Here is a 16155-nt window from a genome sequence, read left to right as displayed (position 1 = left end):
GGGGGGGGGGGGGGGGGGGGGGTGCTGAAACTCACAAACCTGAAATCATGACCTGAGCTGAATGAAGCTCAAATGATTGAGCTACCCAGGCATCCGTGGGATTCTCCTTTAAATTCAAGGAGAAACTTGTTTGAGTGGGTGAACCTGGATTAAGTCAAATTTCAAAAACAACCAAAATAAGACACAAAAGACAAAGAATGCTGTTTAATCTTTCTCCTGCTTAATCAAAGAGAAAGAGCAATGAGATATAGGGACTCGGTGAAGAGAGAAAGAACAAAAGGATTAGGAAGATTCAGAAAAGTTTCTAAAACAAATAAATAGAGTATCTCTCCTTCTCTCCATCTCATCTTTATTTAAAATTAAGTATAATATCAAGATAGTACAATAAATGAATAACCAGACCTTCACTGTCCAAAATGGCAGTGGCTAACTTTACATGGCTACTGAACATGTGAGATGTAACTAGTCCAATTTCAAGACTCTTTTTTTTTTTTTTTAAATGTTTTATTTATTTCTAGCAGAGAGAGAGAGAGAGACAGCGTGAGCAGGGGAGGGTCAGAGAGAGAGGGAGTCACAGACTGAAACAGACTCCAGGCTCTGAGCTGGCAGTCAGCACAGAGCCCGACGCGGGGCTCGAACCCACGAACCGCAAGATCATGACCTAAGTGAAAGTCGGACGCTTAACCGACTAAGCCACCCAGGCGCCCCTCCAATTTCAAGACTCTTAAACAAAAAGTAAAACACCTCATTTAATGTTTTATATTTATTATACATTGTTATTTGGATTAAATATATTATTAAAATTAACTTCACTTGACCATGGGGGAGAAGAAGGGGAAAAATAGTGGGAGAGACGGAGGGAGGCAAACCATGAGAGACTCTTGAATGCTGAGTCTCTTGAACAAACTGAGGGCTGATGGGGGTTGGGGGGAGGGGAAAGGGGGTGATGGCATGGAGGAGGGCACTTGTGGGGATGAGCACTGGGTGTTATATGGAAACCAACTTGACAATAAACTATTTTTAAAAAATAATAAAAAAGTAAAAGCTAAAAAAATTAACTTCACTTGTTTCTTTTTACCTTCTAAATGTACATGCTATTCTATTTAAGATTAAGTACATGGCTCACATCATATTTCTACTGGATAAAGTTAGACAAGACAAGAAGTGCTCTAAAGACAGGAAAAGAAGTTACTATGTATAGAAGGCGGCTTCATAAAGTTATCAAAACTTAAAAGAAGGAAAGAGTTCAGGAAAAGATTGGAAAGTGCATGCCATGCTAAAGGAACCATATTATCATGAATACAAAGAAGATGGGTTTCTCAGGCTTACTAAATGAGAGGATATTCTGAAAGAAATTAATACCTTTCATGTGGTATTAAAAGTTATTTAGAAATGGGAAGAAGACATGAACAGACACTTCTCCAAAGAGGACATCCAGATGGCCAACAGACACATGAAACAATGCTCAGCATCCCTCCTCATCAGGGAAATACAAATCAAAACCACAGTGAGATACCACCTCACACCGGTCAGAGTGGCTAAAATGAACAAATCAGGAGACTCTAGATGCTGGCAAGGATCTGGAGAAATGGGCACCCTACTACACTGTTGGTAGGAATGTAAGCTGGTACAACCCCTCTGGAAAACAGTATGGAGGTTCCTTAAAAAATTAACAATAGAAATCCCCTATGACCCAGAAATAGCACTGCTAGGAATTTACCCAAGGGATACAGGAGTGATGATGCATAGGGGCACATGTACCCCAATGTTCATAGCAGCACTCTCAACAATAGCCGAAACATGGAAAGAACCTAAGTGTTCATCAACCGATGAATGGATCAAGAAGATGTGGTATATTTATATAATGGAATACTACATGGCAATAAGAAGGAAATCTGGCCATTTGTAGCAACATGGATGGAACTAGAGGGTGTTATGCTAAGCGGAATAAGTCAGGCAGAGAAGGACAAATACCATATGTTTGCACATATAGGTGGATTAGGAGGAAGTTAATGGAGGATGAAGCGGGAGTAGAAGGGGAAAAATAGTTGGGGAGAGGGAGGGAGGCAAACCATGAGAGACTCATGAATTCTGAGAACAAGCTGAGGGCTGAGGAGAGGTGGGGGAGAGGGGAAGGGCATGATGAGCATGGAGGAGGGCACTTGTTGGGATGAACACTGGGTGTTATATGGAAACCAACTTGACAATAAACTATTAAGAAATAAATAAATAAATAAAAGTTATTTAGGACAGAAAAAAAAATCATAGTCCTGAAGAGACACATCTACAAAGCTAGTAAAAATCACTGTAGGAAGGAGTGGTGATTTCCAGTAAACTTTAAGGTAGGGACTCTGAAAGGAAGAGGCAGTAAAGAGGGAGGAGTGTTAAGGAAGGAAAGAATACCTGTATTAGCACCTGCCAGAGCCTAATTAGACTTACTTTTTATATGGTTCAAGAAAATGAGGTTAAAAGGTTAAGCACAAAATGAACCTGTCTTCCAACTCTGTATAATTTTAGATCTATTAATGACAACTTTAAGTGAAGAACTAAATGAACTTGCCTTAGCAACCAAACTGAAATTTAGCTCTGATTAAAGGCAGACAAGACTGGATTCACATGTATAGGACAGCACTCCTTCCTCTAAAATCATACAGAAGCAACAGCAGCTTCCCTGCAGACAATGGAGTGGTCTTCCTCACAAAAGAGGAAGAAGGATTTTTTTTTCCCTTCTCCCCTGCATTCTCTCTTATTCCCTCTTAAAACATTTTAAAGTATACCCTGATCATGATATTAAAACTGTTAGGTTAAAAATGTTTGTGTGTATCCAAAGGGAGAAAAAAACTGTTTCCAATGTTTTCGTAGTATTATATACTGCATAAAGGAAGACAATAAAACAACATGCACAGAATTCTGAAGGAGAAAATTGTGACCCCTGAGTATTCTATCCAGCTAAATAGTAATTCACACAGGAAAGCAAAAGGAAGAGATAATATGCCCATGTTTCATGTAAATTTGAATTATACCTAGGATATTAACCAAGTCCTAGTTTATGCACAATGTATTTTAGGAATGGGGGCACCTGACTGGCTTAGTTGGTGGTGCATGCAACTCTTGATCTTGAGGTTGTGGGTTTGAGCCCCACAGTGAAGGTAGAGATTACTCTAAAAAATAAAATATTTTAAACAAATGTTAAGAATGTCAATTTCCAGACATTTCTTTTCTTCTTAAAAAAAGGAATCAAAAGTCAATGTTTAAGGGATTGTCTTAGGGGCACCTGGGTGGCTCAGCTGGCTGGTCATCTGACTTCAGCTTAGTTCATGACCTCTCAGTACTTGAGTTCGAACGCTGTGTCAAGTTCTGTGCTAACAACTCACAGCCTGGAGCCTGCTTCAGATTCTGTGTCTCCTCACTTTCTGCCCCTCCCCTGCTCGCACTCTGTCTCTCTCTCTCAAAAATAAATAAACATTAAAATTTTTTTTAAAAAAACTAGGAGATTGTCTTATACCAAAACATGACAGCACAACTTCAGGTGTTAAACAGAAATACTCACTATTCTTTGCCTATATTTATGAATCACGCTATTGTATCTATGCACTGGAATTCTGCAAGGGATTTTCATGATTAGGATGTTACTTTTACTGCACAATTATTTAAGTTATTTTCATACTTTATAACAATACCATCCAATGTTTAATTAAGTGATTATGCTTCTGTTAATGCTAAAAAAAAAAACCCACAATAAATTAGATGTGGTATGTCAACTTAGGAACAAATACTGTAAAATATTAGAGATAAAAGTTACTTTTTGAGTGCCAGGCAATTTTCTAAATGGCTTACATGCATTACCTTTTTCTTAATATACACTATAATGACCCCATAAAAACAACATAACATTATCATCCCTATTTATACTATCTGTCGAAAATAAATGTTACATTATAAATATGTAAGTTATGTTATAAAAATTACAGTACTTCTGTTATGATAAATGAGAAAACTGTGGCTCAAAAAGTTGAGAAAGCTTGCTCAGGACCACACTGCTAGTAAATTATAGTGTGTGGATTTGAACACAGGCTGCCTCCAGAGCCTTCCTTGTTAACTACAATGCTCTACTGTATATCTAATGCTAAGAAAATGGAAAGCAACATTAAAGACAAAAAATGGATAAAGATTTATGAGATACAACAGTAAACTCCTTTTACTTTACCCATTTTCCTGTGGGAAAATTGGTCTTGAATCACATATGCTGAATGAATGAGAGAGAATGAATATTCCAGCTACTCTGAGATTAATTAAAGACTAAGAGAAGCTGCTGAGAAGATGACAGACCAGGAGAACTGTAGGCTCACCTCATCCCACTGATACTAGATAACATTCATATCCGTGTAACAACCCAGAAAATGACCTGAAGACTGGAAGAGCAAACTCCACAACTAAATGTAGAGAAGAGGCCACACTGAAGAGGACAGGAAGGGTGGACATACAGTAAAGAGCTAAAGAGAGAGCTAAACAGACCCATGAGACTCTCCTCAGGAGGGAGGGACCCTAGGGCACAGAGAGGGGAGAGAAACTGACCCTCACACTGGGAAGCCTACACTCACAGAGAAGATAAATCCCCATAAGAGCTGACTTTAAAAACCAGAGGGTCCAAATTTTGTTAACTTCTTACCACCAGCAAAACTTAAAACCTGCAATTTTAAAAACCAGCTGTTTTGGCACTGGGAGGACTGAGAGGGCAAGAGGAAACTGAGTCCCACCCTTAAAAAGACAACACAACAAACAGCCCTTGAAGATATAGCACAGAAGCAGCAGTTAAGAGTTGTTTACTAATCACACAGCATGTCTTGGAGGCACAGGAATCTTTAGGAGACCCCTTCAGGAACAAAGGAGCTGGCAGGTGCCATTTCCCTCCTCATGGACACTTGCTACCTAACGTGTTATTAATGCGTCCTCCCCACCCCCCATGCTTGGGAGGGGTGATCCACCCCCTCCCCCCCCTCCAGCCAGGCCTACCTCCATCTCACAGCTATCCTCCATGCAAACCTTGCCAAACCATGCCTTCCTCCCCCTCCAATATGCTCTTGACCAGAGCCCATCCTAAGCCATGCCACAAACCTGGTAGTATACAAAAAGTCCCAACAGACGCCAGTACTACTACAAAGGGATCCTTGCCCCAGAGAGAGGGAAAGATAAGCACACAAACCAATCATATTGGAGTGATCTGGAGGCAGGCAGCTGGTCAGACTCCACGTACCAAAGAAAGCTTCTCAGGGTATAACACAAGGAAAGTGCCCTCCAGTGTGGTGCTACTGCATCTCTGGTAAACACCTGATATGACTCAATTCAAGCCAAGGCAGCTCCAGACTGGCTTACTAACACCCAAGGGAACAAACACTGCCCACCTAGGAAAAGAGAGCCAATGCAGCCAACAGGAATGAAGGAAAAACTGTCTTCACCACAGCAGCTAGGTACATAAAACACACATAGGAGACACCCTCAACAGGCCAAATTTTGGTAAACAAGGACCACTATACTACAAAACACTACACAACCTCTTCTTTGTAAGACCACTACTCTCAAGAGCAAAAGGAATATCTGAAATTTCCTAACACAGAAAAACAGACACTGAGAGTTAGACAAAATGAGGAGGCAGAGGAATAGGTCTCTCAAAAAAACAAGGCAAAATCACAGCAAGAAACTGAAACAAAACAGAGGTAAATAATATACTCAATACAGAATTTAAAGTAATGATCATAAAGATACTGTGCTCAAGATTATCAGTGGACCCTTAACACAGAGATGTTTTAAAAAAGCCAATCAGAAATGAAGAACACAATAATTAAATTACACATAGTAAAATATACTAAGGAATAATAAACAGCAGGCTGGGGAAAGGAGATGAAAAATTGGTGGCTTGGAAAACTAATAGAAAGTAATCAAGTTGAGCAGGTAAAAGAAAAAAAATGTGCAAAGTGAGAATAGACTGGGAACCCAGAGACACTATGACATATAAATAACATTTGCATTCTAAGGATCCCATAAGAAAAAGACATAAAAAGGGCAGAAAATTTATTTGAAGATATACCTGAAAATTTTCTGAATCTGGATAAGGAAACAAAAATCCAAATTCGGGAGGAACAGAGATCCTCCAACAAAATCAACCCAAGGAGATCCACACCAAGACACATAATAATTAAAATAGTGAAACAGAGATAAAGAGAGCATTTTAAAAGCAACAGGAGAAAAGTTACACGCAAAGGTAAAAATCCATAAGGTTACTAGCTGATTTTTCAGCAGAAACTTTGCAGGCAGAAGAGTGGCATAATATATTCAAAGTGCTGAAATGGAAAAATCTGTAACCAATAATACTCTATCCAGCAAGGCTATCTTTCAGAAAGAAGGAATAAAGAGTTTCCCAAACAACAGTTAAATGAATTCATGACCACTAATCCAACCCTATAAGAAATGTTAAGGAGGGTTTTTACATTAAGGTTATAGAAAAGACCTTAAGTAACAGTAAGAAAAGTATGAAGCACAAAAATAGTAAAAATAAGTGTATATCTGTTATAATCATTAAAAGGACTCACAAAATAAAAGGACGTAAATAAAGTATAAGGGGGAGTAAAGAATGGATTTAAACTTAAGCAACCATCAACTTAAAGTAGACTGCTATATCCAGAAACTGTTATGAACGAGTCACAAATAAAAAACCAATAATAGTTCTCCAAAAAATAAGAAAAAGGAATCCAAGTATATCACTAAAGAAAACCAATTGTGAAAGAGAAGAAAGGAAAAGAGAACTACAAAAACAAGCATAAAACAAGTAACAAAATGGCAACAAACACATACATACCAACAATTACTTTGACTGTAAATGGACTAAATACAAATCAAAAGACAGAGTAATGGAATGGATTAGAAAAACAAGATTCATCAGTGAGAACAGGGGAATATGGCAGTGGAATAGGAGGACCTTAGGCTCATCATGTACCATGGATACAACTAAATAAACTATCAGATCATCCTCAATACTCCAGAAATTCACCTGAAGACTGGAAGAACAACTCCACAGCTAAAGGTACAGAAGAGGCCACATCAAAGAAGGCAGGAGTGCAGAGACATGATGTGGGAGACAAATGGTTGGTGATTTCCATAGTGAGGAGGGAGCTTCGATTGTGGAGAAGGGTGAGAGACAGACTGGACACACAGGGGAGCACACACAGAGAAGACAAATCCCCAAAGCAACTGGCTTAGAAAGTGAAAGAGGCCAAATTTCATTAGTTCTTGCAACCAAGAGGGTTTAAAGCCTCGTGTTTTATTTTAAAGGTCAGTGGGTTTGGCTCAGGGAGAGCCCAGAGGGCATCAGGGCTGCTCTTGCAGAGAAGGCAGGTCAAACAGCCTGAGGACATACAGAATGGACAGTCAAATGAAGCACACCTGGGGTACACAGTGGTTATTCACAGAGGTTATTCTCAGAGTTATTCATTCATGTCAGGTGTGTCTCAGAGAGACTGAACTCATGGAGAGATCCCTCTGGGAGCAAAGGAACTAGCAGGTGCTATTTCCCTCCCCAACCCCTCAACATAAGAATAGGAGTACCTGCAGCACCAACACTTGTTTACACCAAGCTCCATCCCCTGCACTCTTGTGGAACTGCCCTTCAAAGCCACACTTGCCTCAATCCTAGCAAGGAGGACCCCCTACCCGAGAAGACTGGCCCAAACCCCTGCCAATATTATGTCTCTGAACCTGAGAGTTTTGTAAAGCCTTGATTCTGATGGTGGTGGAGACAGGTCTCATTTCACAAGCAGACAAGAGCATACCTAGTTAAAACTTGCCACATTCTGGCCAGGGACCAAACACTGCGCATAACAGGCAAAGAGAAACTCTGCAGATGATTGGCCTGAAAGATAAGGCAGCCAGGACACAATAGCATGCAGCACTCATATGAAACACTCCCTGATGCATCAGGCGCTGGAGAACAGGGGACACTACACTGCAGGGCACTACAGGACCACTTCTTAAGGCCATTACCCTCAAAACAGGAGAAGTAGCTGACAATCCTACCCACAGAAACAGGCACAGAGACTTATACAAAATTTAGAAGACAAAGGAATTTGCCCCTAATTTTAAAGAATAGGACAAGGGTACAGCTAGAAATCTAATCAAAACAGATATAAGTAACATGGCTGATAGAGAATTTAAAGTAATGATCATAAAGACATTCACCAGACTTGACAAGAGTGGGAAGGCATCAGTATAAGACCCTTAATGCAGAGATAAGGAATAACATAACAGAGACAATGGGTTTACTAAATGAAATGAGAAACACATTTGATGGAATGAACAGCAGGCTGGAAGAAAGCGAGGAATGAATTAGTGACCTAGAAAACAGAATAATGGAAAGTAATCAAGCTGAACAAAAGAGAAGAAAGACTTATGCAAAGAAAGAATAGACTTACACAACTCAGTGATTCCATCAAATGTAAAATCTGTAAATAAAATAACATTCTTCCAGAAGAAGAGAAAAAGGTGGAGACAAATCTACTTCAAGAAATTATAGCTGGAAATTTCCCTAATCTGGGAGAAGGAAACCAATATCCAGGTCCAAGAGGCACCAAAAACCCATAACAAAATCAACAAAAGCAGATCCACACCAAGACATATTGTAATCAAAATGGCAGAATGTCATGAAACAGGAAAAAAAATTTTAAAGCAGCAAGACCAAAGAAAACAGTTACATACAAGGGAAACCTCCTAAGTCTATCAGTGATTTTTCAGCATAAAGTTGGAAAGCCTAAAAGGAGTGCTGAATGGGAAAAATCTGCAACCAAAAATACACTATGTAGCCAAGCTATCATTCAGAATATAAGGTGAGATACAGAGTTTCCCCAAAAAACAAAGAGGAAAGGAGTTCACTGACTACTAACCTAGACTGAAAGAAATATTAAAGAGGACTCTGGGTGGAAAGAAAAGACCAAAAATGACAGTATAAAAAGAAGAAACAAAAAAGCAGCAAAAATGAGCATTTCTATAATAAAAATCAGTCAAAAAACTCAAAAACTTAAAGAATGTGAAATATGACACCATATACCTAAAACATGGAGAGAAAAGGACTAAAACTTGGTTTCAAACTTAAAATATCATCAACATAATATAGACAGCTATATGCACAAGAGATTACAAACATAATGGTAACAAATCAAAACCCAGTAATAGATATGCAAAGAATAAAGAAATGCACATGTAACACTGAAGAAAGCCAGCAAATCATGAAAAAGAAAGAGAGGAAAGAAGTTATAGAGTAAGCAGTGAGACATGAGCTGGAGGAAAAGGCAGTGACACATTAAAAGCCTCGGGGCATTTCTGGGTTCTCTTATTCTATTCCATTGGTCTATGTGTCTGTTTTCATGCCAATACCTTACTGTCTTGATGATTACGGATTTGTAATACAGGCTAAACTCTGGGATTGTGATGCCTCCAGCTTTGGTTTTCCTTTCTCAATATTACTTTGGCTATTTGGGGTCTTTTGTGGTTCCATACAAATTTTAGGGCTGTTGTTCTAACTCTTAGAAGAATGTTGGTGCTATTTTGATTGTGACTGCATTGAATGTGTAGATTGTTTTGGGGAGTTTTGATATTTTAACAATATTTGTTTTTCCAATCTGTGAGCATGGAATGGTTTTCCATTTCCTTGAGTCTTCAGTTTCTTTCATAGCATATGCTTTCTATAGTTTTCAGTGTTCAGTTTTCTTTGACCTCTTTGGTTAGGTTTATTCCTAGGTATTTTATGGTTCTTGGTGCAATTGTAAGTGGAATCAATTCTTTGATTATCTCTTTCTGTTGCTTCATCACTGGTATATAGACATGCAACCAATTTCTGTACATTGATTTTAATTCCTGCAACTTTGCCAAATTCATGTACCAGTTCTAGCAGTTTTTTGGAGGTCTTTTGGGTTTTCCATGTAGAGTATCAACCTTGCTATTTGCAACAACATGGATGGAAATGAAGAGTATTATGCTAAATGAAATAAGTCAGTCAGAGAAAGACAGGTATCATCTGATTGCACTCATATGCGGAATTTGAGAAACTTAACAGAAAACTATAGGGGAAGGGAAGGAAAAATAAGATACAAACAGAAAAGGGAGGCAAACTATAGAGACTCTTAAATACAGAGAACTAAAGATTTATGGGGCTGGAGGGTTGACAGGGATTGGGGAAAATGGGTGATGGGCATTGAGGAGGGTACTTGTTGGGATGAGCACTGGGTGTTGTATGTAGTGATGAATCAAGGGAATCTACTCCTGAAGCCAAGACTACACTGTGTGTTAGCTAACTTAAGAACTCCAAAAAAATTTTTTTAAAACAACTAGAAACTCAAATGCTTAAAATTCAAGTAAAAATTTAAAAAGGGGGGGCACAGGGAACAACATCCTGACTTTGTGGGCTTTTAACATTTTTAACATCCTGGCCTTATAGCTTCCAACACCCTGGGGCTGACAGAAAGAGCCACAGGTGCAGAATATGCACTCTTCTCTTCAACCTCTACCCCATGTTAACTTACAGCTTCATTATATTTACATTGTGATTTTGATGCACCCCCCTCCCTGAATGTGCAGAAACACACTATGACAATGATAGTCCTGCAAGAACCTTGTACCATCGGAGCACTTGGGTGGCTCAGTTGGTTGAGCATCTTGATTTTGGTTCACGTCATTATCCCAAGGTTGTGGGATTGAGCCTCACATAACACTTCAGGCTGATCATGAAGCCTGCTTAAGATTCTCTTTCTCTCTCCCTCCGTCCTTCTCCTCTGCTCATGCTCTCAAAAAATAAATAAATAAATAAAAAAGCTTGTAGGGCTAAAAACTCCCTCTTACAACCAGTAGGAGGAGTCTCTTAGATGACAAGAAACAAGATCAGTCAGGACCACCCTAGCTATAACATATAACCTCTACAAACATAAAAAGAAAAGATACCCCTGGGCTTTCTGCTTTCCCACCATGAGTGTACTGTCTTTTTTTTTTTATGTTTTTTATTTATTTTTGAGACAGAAAGGGATAGGATGTGAGTGAGGTAGGGGCAGAGAGAGAGTGGGAGGGAGACACAGAATCTGAAGCAGGCTCCAGGCTCTGGGCTATCAGCACAGAGCCTGATGCAGGGCTTGAACTCACGAACCATGAGATCATGACCTGAGCCAAAGTCGGCACCCAACCGACTGAGCCACCCAGGCGCCTGAGTGTGCACGGTCTTTAATATTATGCTTGCTACTTTCCTTCTGGTTGTCTTTATTCGAGTGCACAACCTCATGTAAATCTTTCATGAGGAATTCAAGAACTGAGACCTCCATTCACACAATGCAGACTCTCCCAATGATAACTTCAGAGAGAACTTCAGAACCACAAAATGAGTAATAAAATGACAATAAATACATGTCTACCAATACTTACTTTGAATATAAATGGATTAAGTGCCCAACTCAAAATACATACAATGAAACAATGGATAAAAAATAAGACCCATCTATAAACTGCCTACAGGAGACTCATTTTAGACCAAAGGACACCTGTGGATTAAGAGTGAGGAGATGGAAAAACATCTATCATGCAAATGGATGTCAAAAGAAAACCAGAGTAGCAATACTTATAGAAAATAGATTTTAAAACAAAGACTAGATTAAAGACAAAGAATACTATATATTAAAAAAGACAATCCACCAAGGAGATACAGGATAACAACTGTAAATATTTAGGCACCCAACGTAGCAGCACCCAAATACATAAAAAAGTTAACAACAAACATAAAGAAACTGATAGTAATATAATAGTATCAATGAAATTTAGCACTCCACTTACAACAATGGACAGATCATCCAATCAAAAAATCAACAAGGAAACAATGGCTTTAAATGATACATTAGACCAAGTGGATCTGACAGATATTCAGAATATTCCATCCTAACACAGCAGAATAAATACACTTTTCAAGTGCACACAGAACACTCTCCAGAATATTTGGTCACAAAGCAAGCCTAAATAAATTAAAAAGATTCAAGTCATACCATGCATCTAATCTGACTACAATCTATGAAACCAAAAACCAACCACAAGAAAAAGTCTGTAAAGACCACAGATACATGGAGGTTAAATGACATGCTACTAACTAATGAATGGGTTAACCAGGAAATCAAAGACCTTCAAAAGTACATACAAATGAAAATTAAAACACAATGATCCAAAACTTTTGGGACGCACCAAAAACTGTTCTAAGAGGGAAGTTTATAGCAATATAGGCCTACATCAAGAAGAAAGAACAATCTCACATAAATAATCTAACAATACACCCAAAGGAACTAGAAAAAGAAAAACAAACAAATGCAAAAGTATTAGAAGGAAGAAAATGTTTTAAAAATTGGAGCAGAAATGAAATAGAAAAAAAAAAAACCCCAAGAGAACAGATCAACAAAACTGATAAATCTTTAGCCAGGCTCAGCCAAAAAGAGGACCCAAATAAACCAAATCACCAATGAAGGAGAAGGAATAACAACTGACACCACAGAAATACAAAAGATTGTAAGAGAATATTATCAAAAGTTGTATGCCAACAACCTACCCACTGAATCAGGAAAAAATATAAAATCTGAAGACAGATTACCAGCAATGAAATTGAATCAGTAATCAAGTAACTCCCAACAAACAAAAGCCCAGGACCAGATGGCTTCACAAGCAAATCCTACCAAACATTTAAAGTTAATATCCATTCTTTTCAACTAAGAAAATAGAAGAGGAAGGAAAACTTACAAGTTCATTCTAAGAGACCATGATACCAAAACCAAAAAAAGACACTACAAAAAAAAAAAAAAAAAAAGAATTGTAGGCCGGTATTTCTGATGAACATAGATTCAAAAATCCTGAACAAAATACTAGCAAACTGAATCCAACAGTACATGAAAAAATAATCATTCACCATAATCAAGTTAAATTTATTCCTGGGTTGCAAGGGTCATTCAATATTTGCAATCAACCAATGTAATACATCACATCAGTAAGAGAGGATAAAAACCATTTCATCATTTCAATAGATGCAGAAAAAGCATCTATTGATAATAGAATATAATAAAAACCCTCAAGAAGGTAGGTCTAGAGGAAACACATCTCAACATAATAAAGGCCTTATATGAAACCCACAGCCAATGTCATACTCAATGGTGAAAAAGAGAGCTTTTCCCCACAGGTCAGGAACAAGAATATTCATTCTGACCAATTTTATTCAACCATAGTACTGAAAATCCTAGCCACAGAAATCAGACCATGAAAAGAAACAAAAGTCATCAAAATTGGTAAAAAAAAAAAAAAAAAAAGTAAAACTTTCACTATCTGTAGATAACATGATACTATATAGTGAAAACCCTAAAGATTTCACCAAACTTCTACTATAACTGATAAATGAATTCAGTAAAGTCATAGGATACAAAATCAATGTATAGAAATCCATTGCATTTCTGTATACTACTAATGATGTGGCAGAGAGATTAAGAAAACAATCTCATTTATAATTCCACCAAAAATAATGAAATACCTAGAAATTAAACTTAATCAAGGAGTTCAAAGACCTGTACTCTGGAAAGCATTAAATACTGATGAAAGCAATTGAAGGTAACATGAAAAAACGGAAAGACATTCCACGTTTACAGACTGGGTGAACAAGTATTGTTAAAATGTCTATACTACCAAAACAACTTACACATTTAAGGCAATCTCTATCAATATACCAACAGCATTTTTCACAAAACTACAACAAACAATCTTAAAATTTGTATGGAACTGCAAAGACTCCAACTAGCCAAAGCAATCTTGAAAAAGAAAATCAAAGCTAGATGTATCACAATTCCCAATTTCAAGTTATACTACAAAGCTGAAGTAATCAAAACAATATGGTAATGGCTCAAAAATAGACACATGCACTGATAAAACATAACAGAAAACCCAGAAATAAACCCACAGTTATACGGTCAATTAATCTTCAACAAAGGAAGAAAAAATGTGCAACTGGAAAAAAAGTCTCTTCAACAAACACTGGCAAAACTAGACAACAACATGCAAGAATAAAACTGGCTCACTTTCATACACATTACACAAAAATAAACTCAAAACGTATTAAAGACCTGAATGTGAGACCTGAAACCACAAAAATCCTAGAAGAGAGCACAGTCAGTATTCTGACATTGGCTGTAGCAACATTTTTCTAAGTATGGGAAACAAAAGCAAACATAAACCACTGGGACTACATCAAAATAAAAAGCTTCTGCACAGAAAAGGAAAGAATCAACAAAACTAATAGGCAAACTATGGAATAGGAGAACATATTTGCAAATGACATATCTGATAAATAGTATTGAAATGCATAAAGAACCTATACAACTCAACAGCAAAAAATAAAAATAAAACAATAACTAAAAGAAAAATGAGCATTGTTTCAATTTGTATTTCCCTGATGATGAGGGATGCTGAGCATCATTTCATGTGTTTGTTGGCCATCTGGGTGTCCTTTTGGAGAAGTGTCTGTTCATTTCTTCTGTCCATTTCTTCACTGGATTATCTGTTTTCCAGGTGTGGAGTTTGGTGAGTTCCTTAGAGATTTTGGATACTAGCCCTTTATCTGATATGTCATTTGCAACTATCTTTTTATTCCATTGGTTGCTTATTAGTTTTATTGATTGTTTCCTTTGCCGTGCAGCAGCTTTTTATCTTGAAGAGTTCCAGTAGTTCATTTTTGCTCTTGATTCCCTTGCCTTGGGGATGTGTCAAGTAAGAAATTGCTGCAGTTGAGGTCAAGGAGGTTGTTTCCCGCTTTCTCCTCTAGGATTTTGATGGTTTCCTGTCTCACATTCAGGTCCTTTATCCATTTGAGTTTATTTTTTTGTAACAGTGTGAGAAAATGATCTAGTTCTTGTGCATGGTGCTGTCCAGTTTTCCCAGCACCTTCTCTTAAAGAGGCTCTCTGTTTTTCCACTGGATACTCTTTCCTGCTTTGTCAAAGATTAGTTGGCCATCTATTTGTGGATCCAATTCTAAGTTCTCTATTCTATTCCATTGGTCTATGTGTCTGTTTTTGTGACAAAACCATACTGTCTTTTATGACAGCTTTGTAGTAGAGGCTAAAGTCTGGGATGGTGGTGCCTCCCGTTTTGGTTTTCTTCTTCAATATTACTTTGGCTATTTGGGGTCTTTTGTGGTTTCATACAGATTTTAGGATAATTTGTTCTAGTCTTGAGAAGAATGCTGGTGCAATTTTGATTGGGATTGCACTGAATGTGTAGATTGCTTTGGGTAGTAATGACATTTTAACTATATTCTTCCGACCCATGAGCATGGAATGTTTTTCCATTTCTTTGTGTCTTCTTCAATTTCCTTCGTAAGTTTTCTATAGTTTTCACGCCAGTCAGAGTGGCTAAAATGAACAAATCAGGAGACTACAGATGTTGGCAAGGATGTGGAGAAACGGGCACCCTCCTACACTGTTAGTGGGAATGTAAACTGGTGCAGCCCCTCTGGAAAACACTGTGGAGGTTCCTCAAAAAATTAACAATAGAACTCCCCTATGACCCAGCAATAGCACTGCTAGGAATTTACCCTAGGGATACAGGAGTGATGATGCACAGGGTCACATGTACCCCAAAGTTCATAACAGCACTCTCAACAACAACCAAAACATGGAAAGAGCTTAAGTGTCCATCAATGGATGAATTAATCAAGAAGATGTGGTTTATCTATACCATGGAATACTACATGGCAATGAGAAAGAATGAAATCTGGCCACGTGTAGCAACATGGATGGAACTTGAGGGTGTTATGCTGAGCAAAATAAGTCAGGCAGAGAAGGACAGCTATCAAATGTTTGCACGTATAGGAGGATTAGGAGGAACTTAATGGAGGACCGTGGTGGAGAAGGGAGTAAATAGTCGGGGAGAGGGAGGGAGGCAAACCATGAGAGACTCTTGAATGCTGAGAACAAACTGAGGACTGATGGGTGTGGGGGAGAGGGGAAGGGGGTGATCAGCATGGAGGAGGGCACTTGCTGGGATGAGCACTGGGTGTTATATGGAAACGAACTTGTCAATAAACTATTAAAAAAAACAGTCCTAGAAAGCTTAA

The 16155-nt window shown here is 38.1% G+C and overlaps 1 protein-coding gene across 5 annotated transcripts in view; it reads right to left on the bottom strand.

Moving 5' to 3' along the window:
• ART3 (ADP-ribosyltransferase 3 (inactive)) overlaps positions 1–16155 on the bottom strand; it is a 148057-nt gene that overhangs the window by 79199 nt on the left and 52703 nt on the right. The window lies entirely within an intron of this gene.

Source organism: Crocuta crocuta, unplaced genomic scaffold (assembly GCF_008692635.1).
Source record: "Crocuta crocuta isolate KB4526 unplaced genomic scaffold, BGI_CrCroc_1.0 scaffold1, whole genome shotgun sequence".
NCBI classification, from domain to species: Eukaryota; Metazoa; Chordata; class Mammalia; order Carnivora; family Hyaenidae; genus Crocuta; species Crocuta crocuta.
Note: the sequence above shows the minus strand (reverse complement) of the source record. Positions and strands in the feature narration are given on the sequence as shown.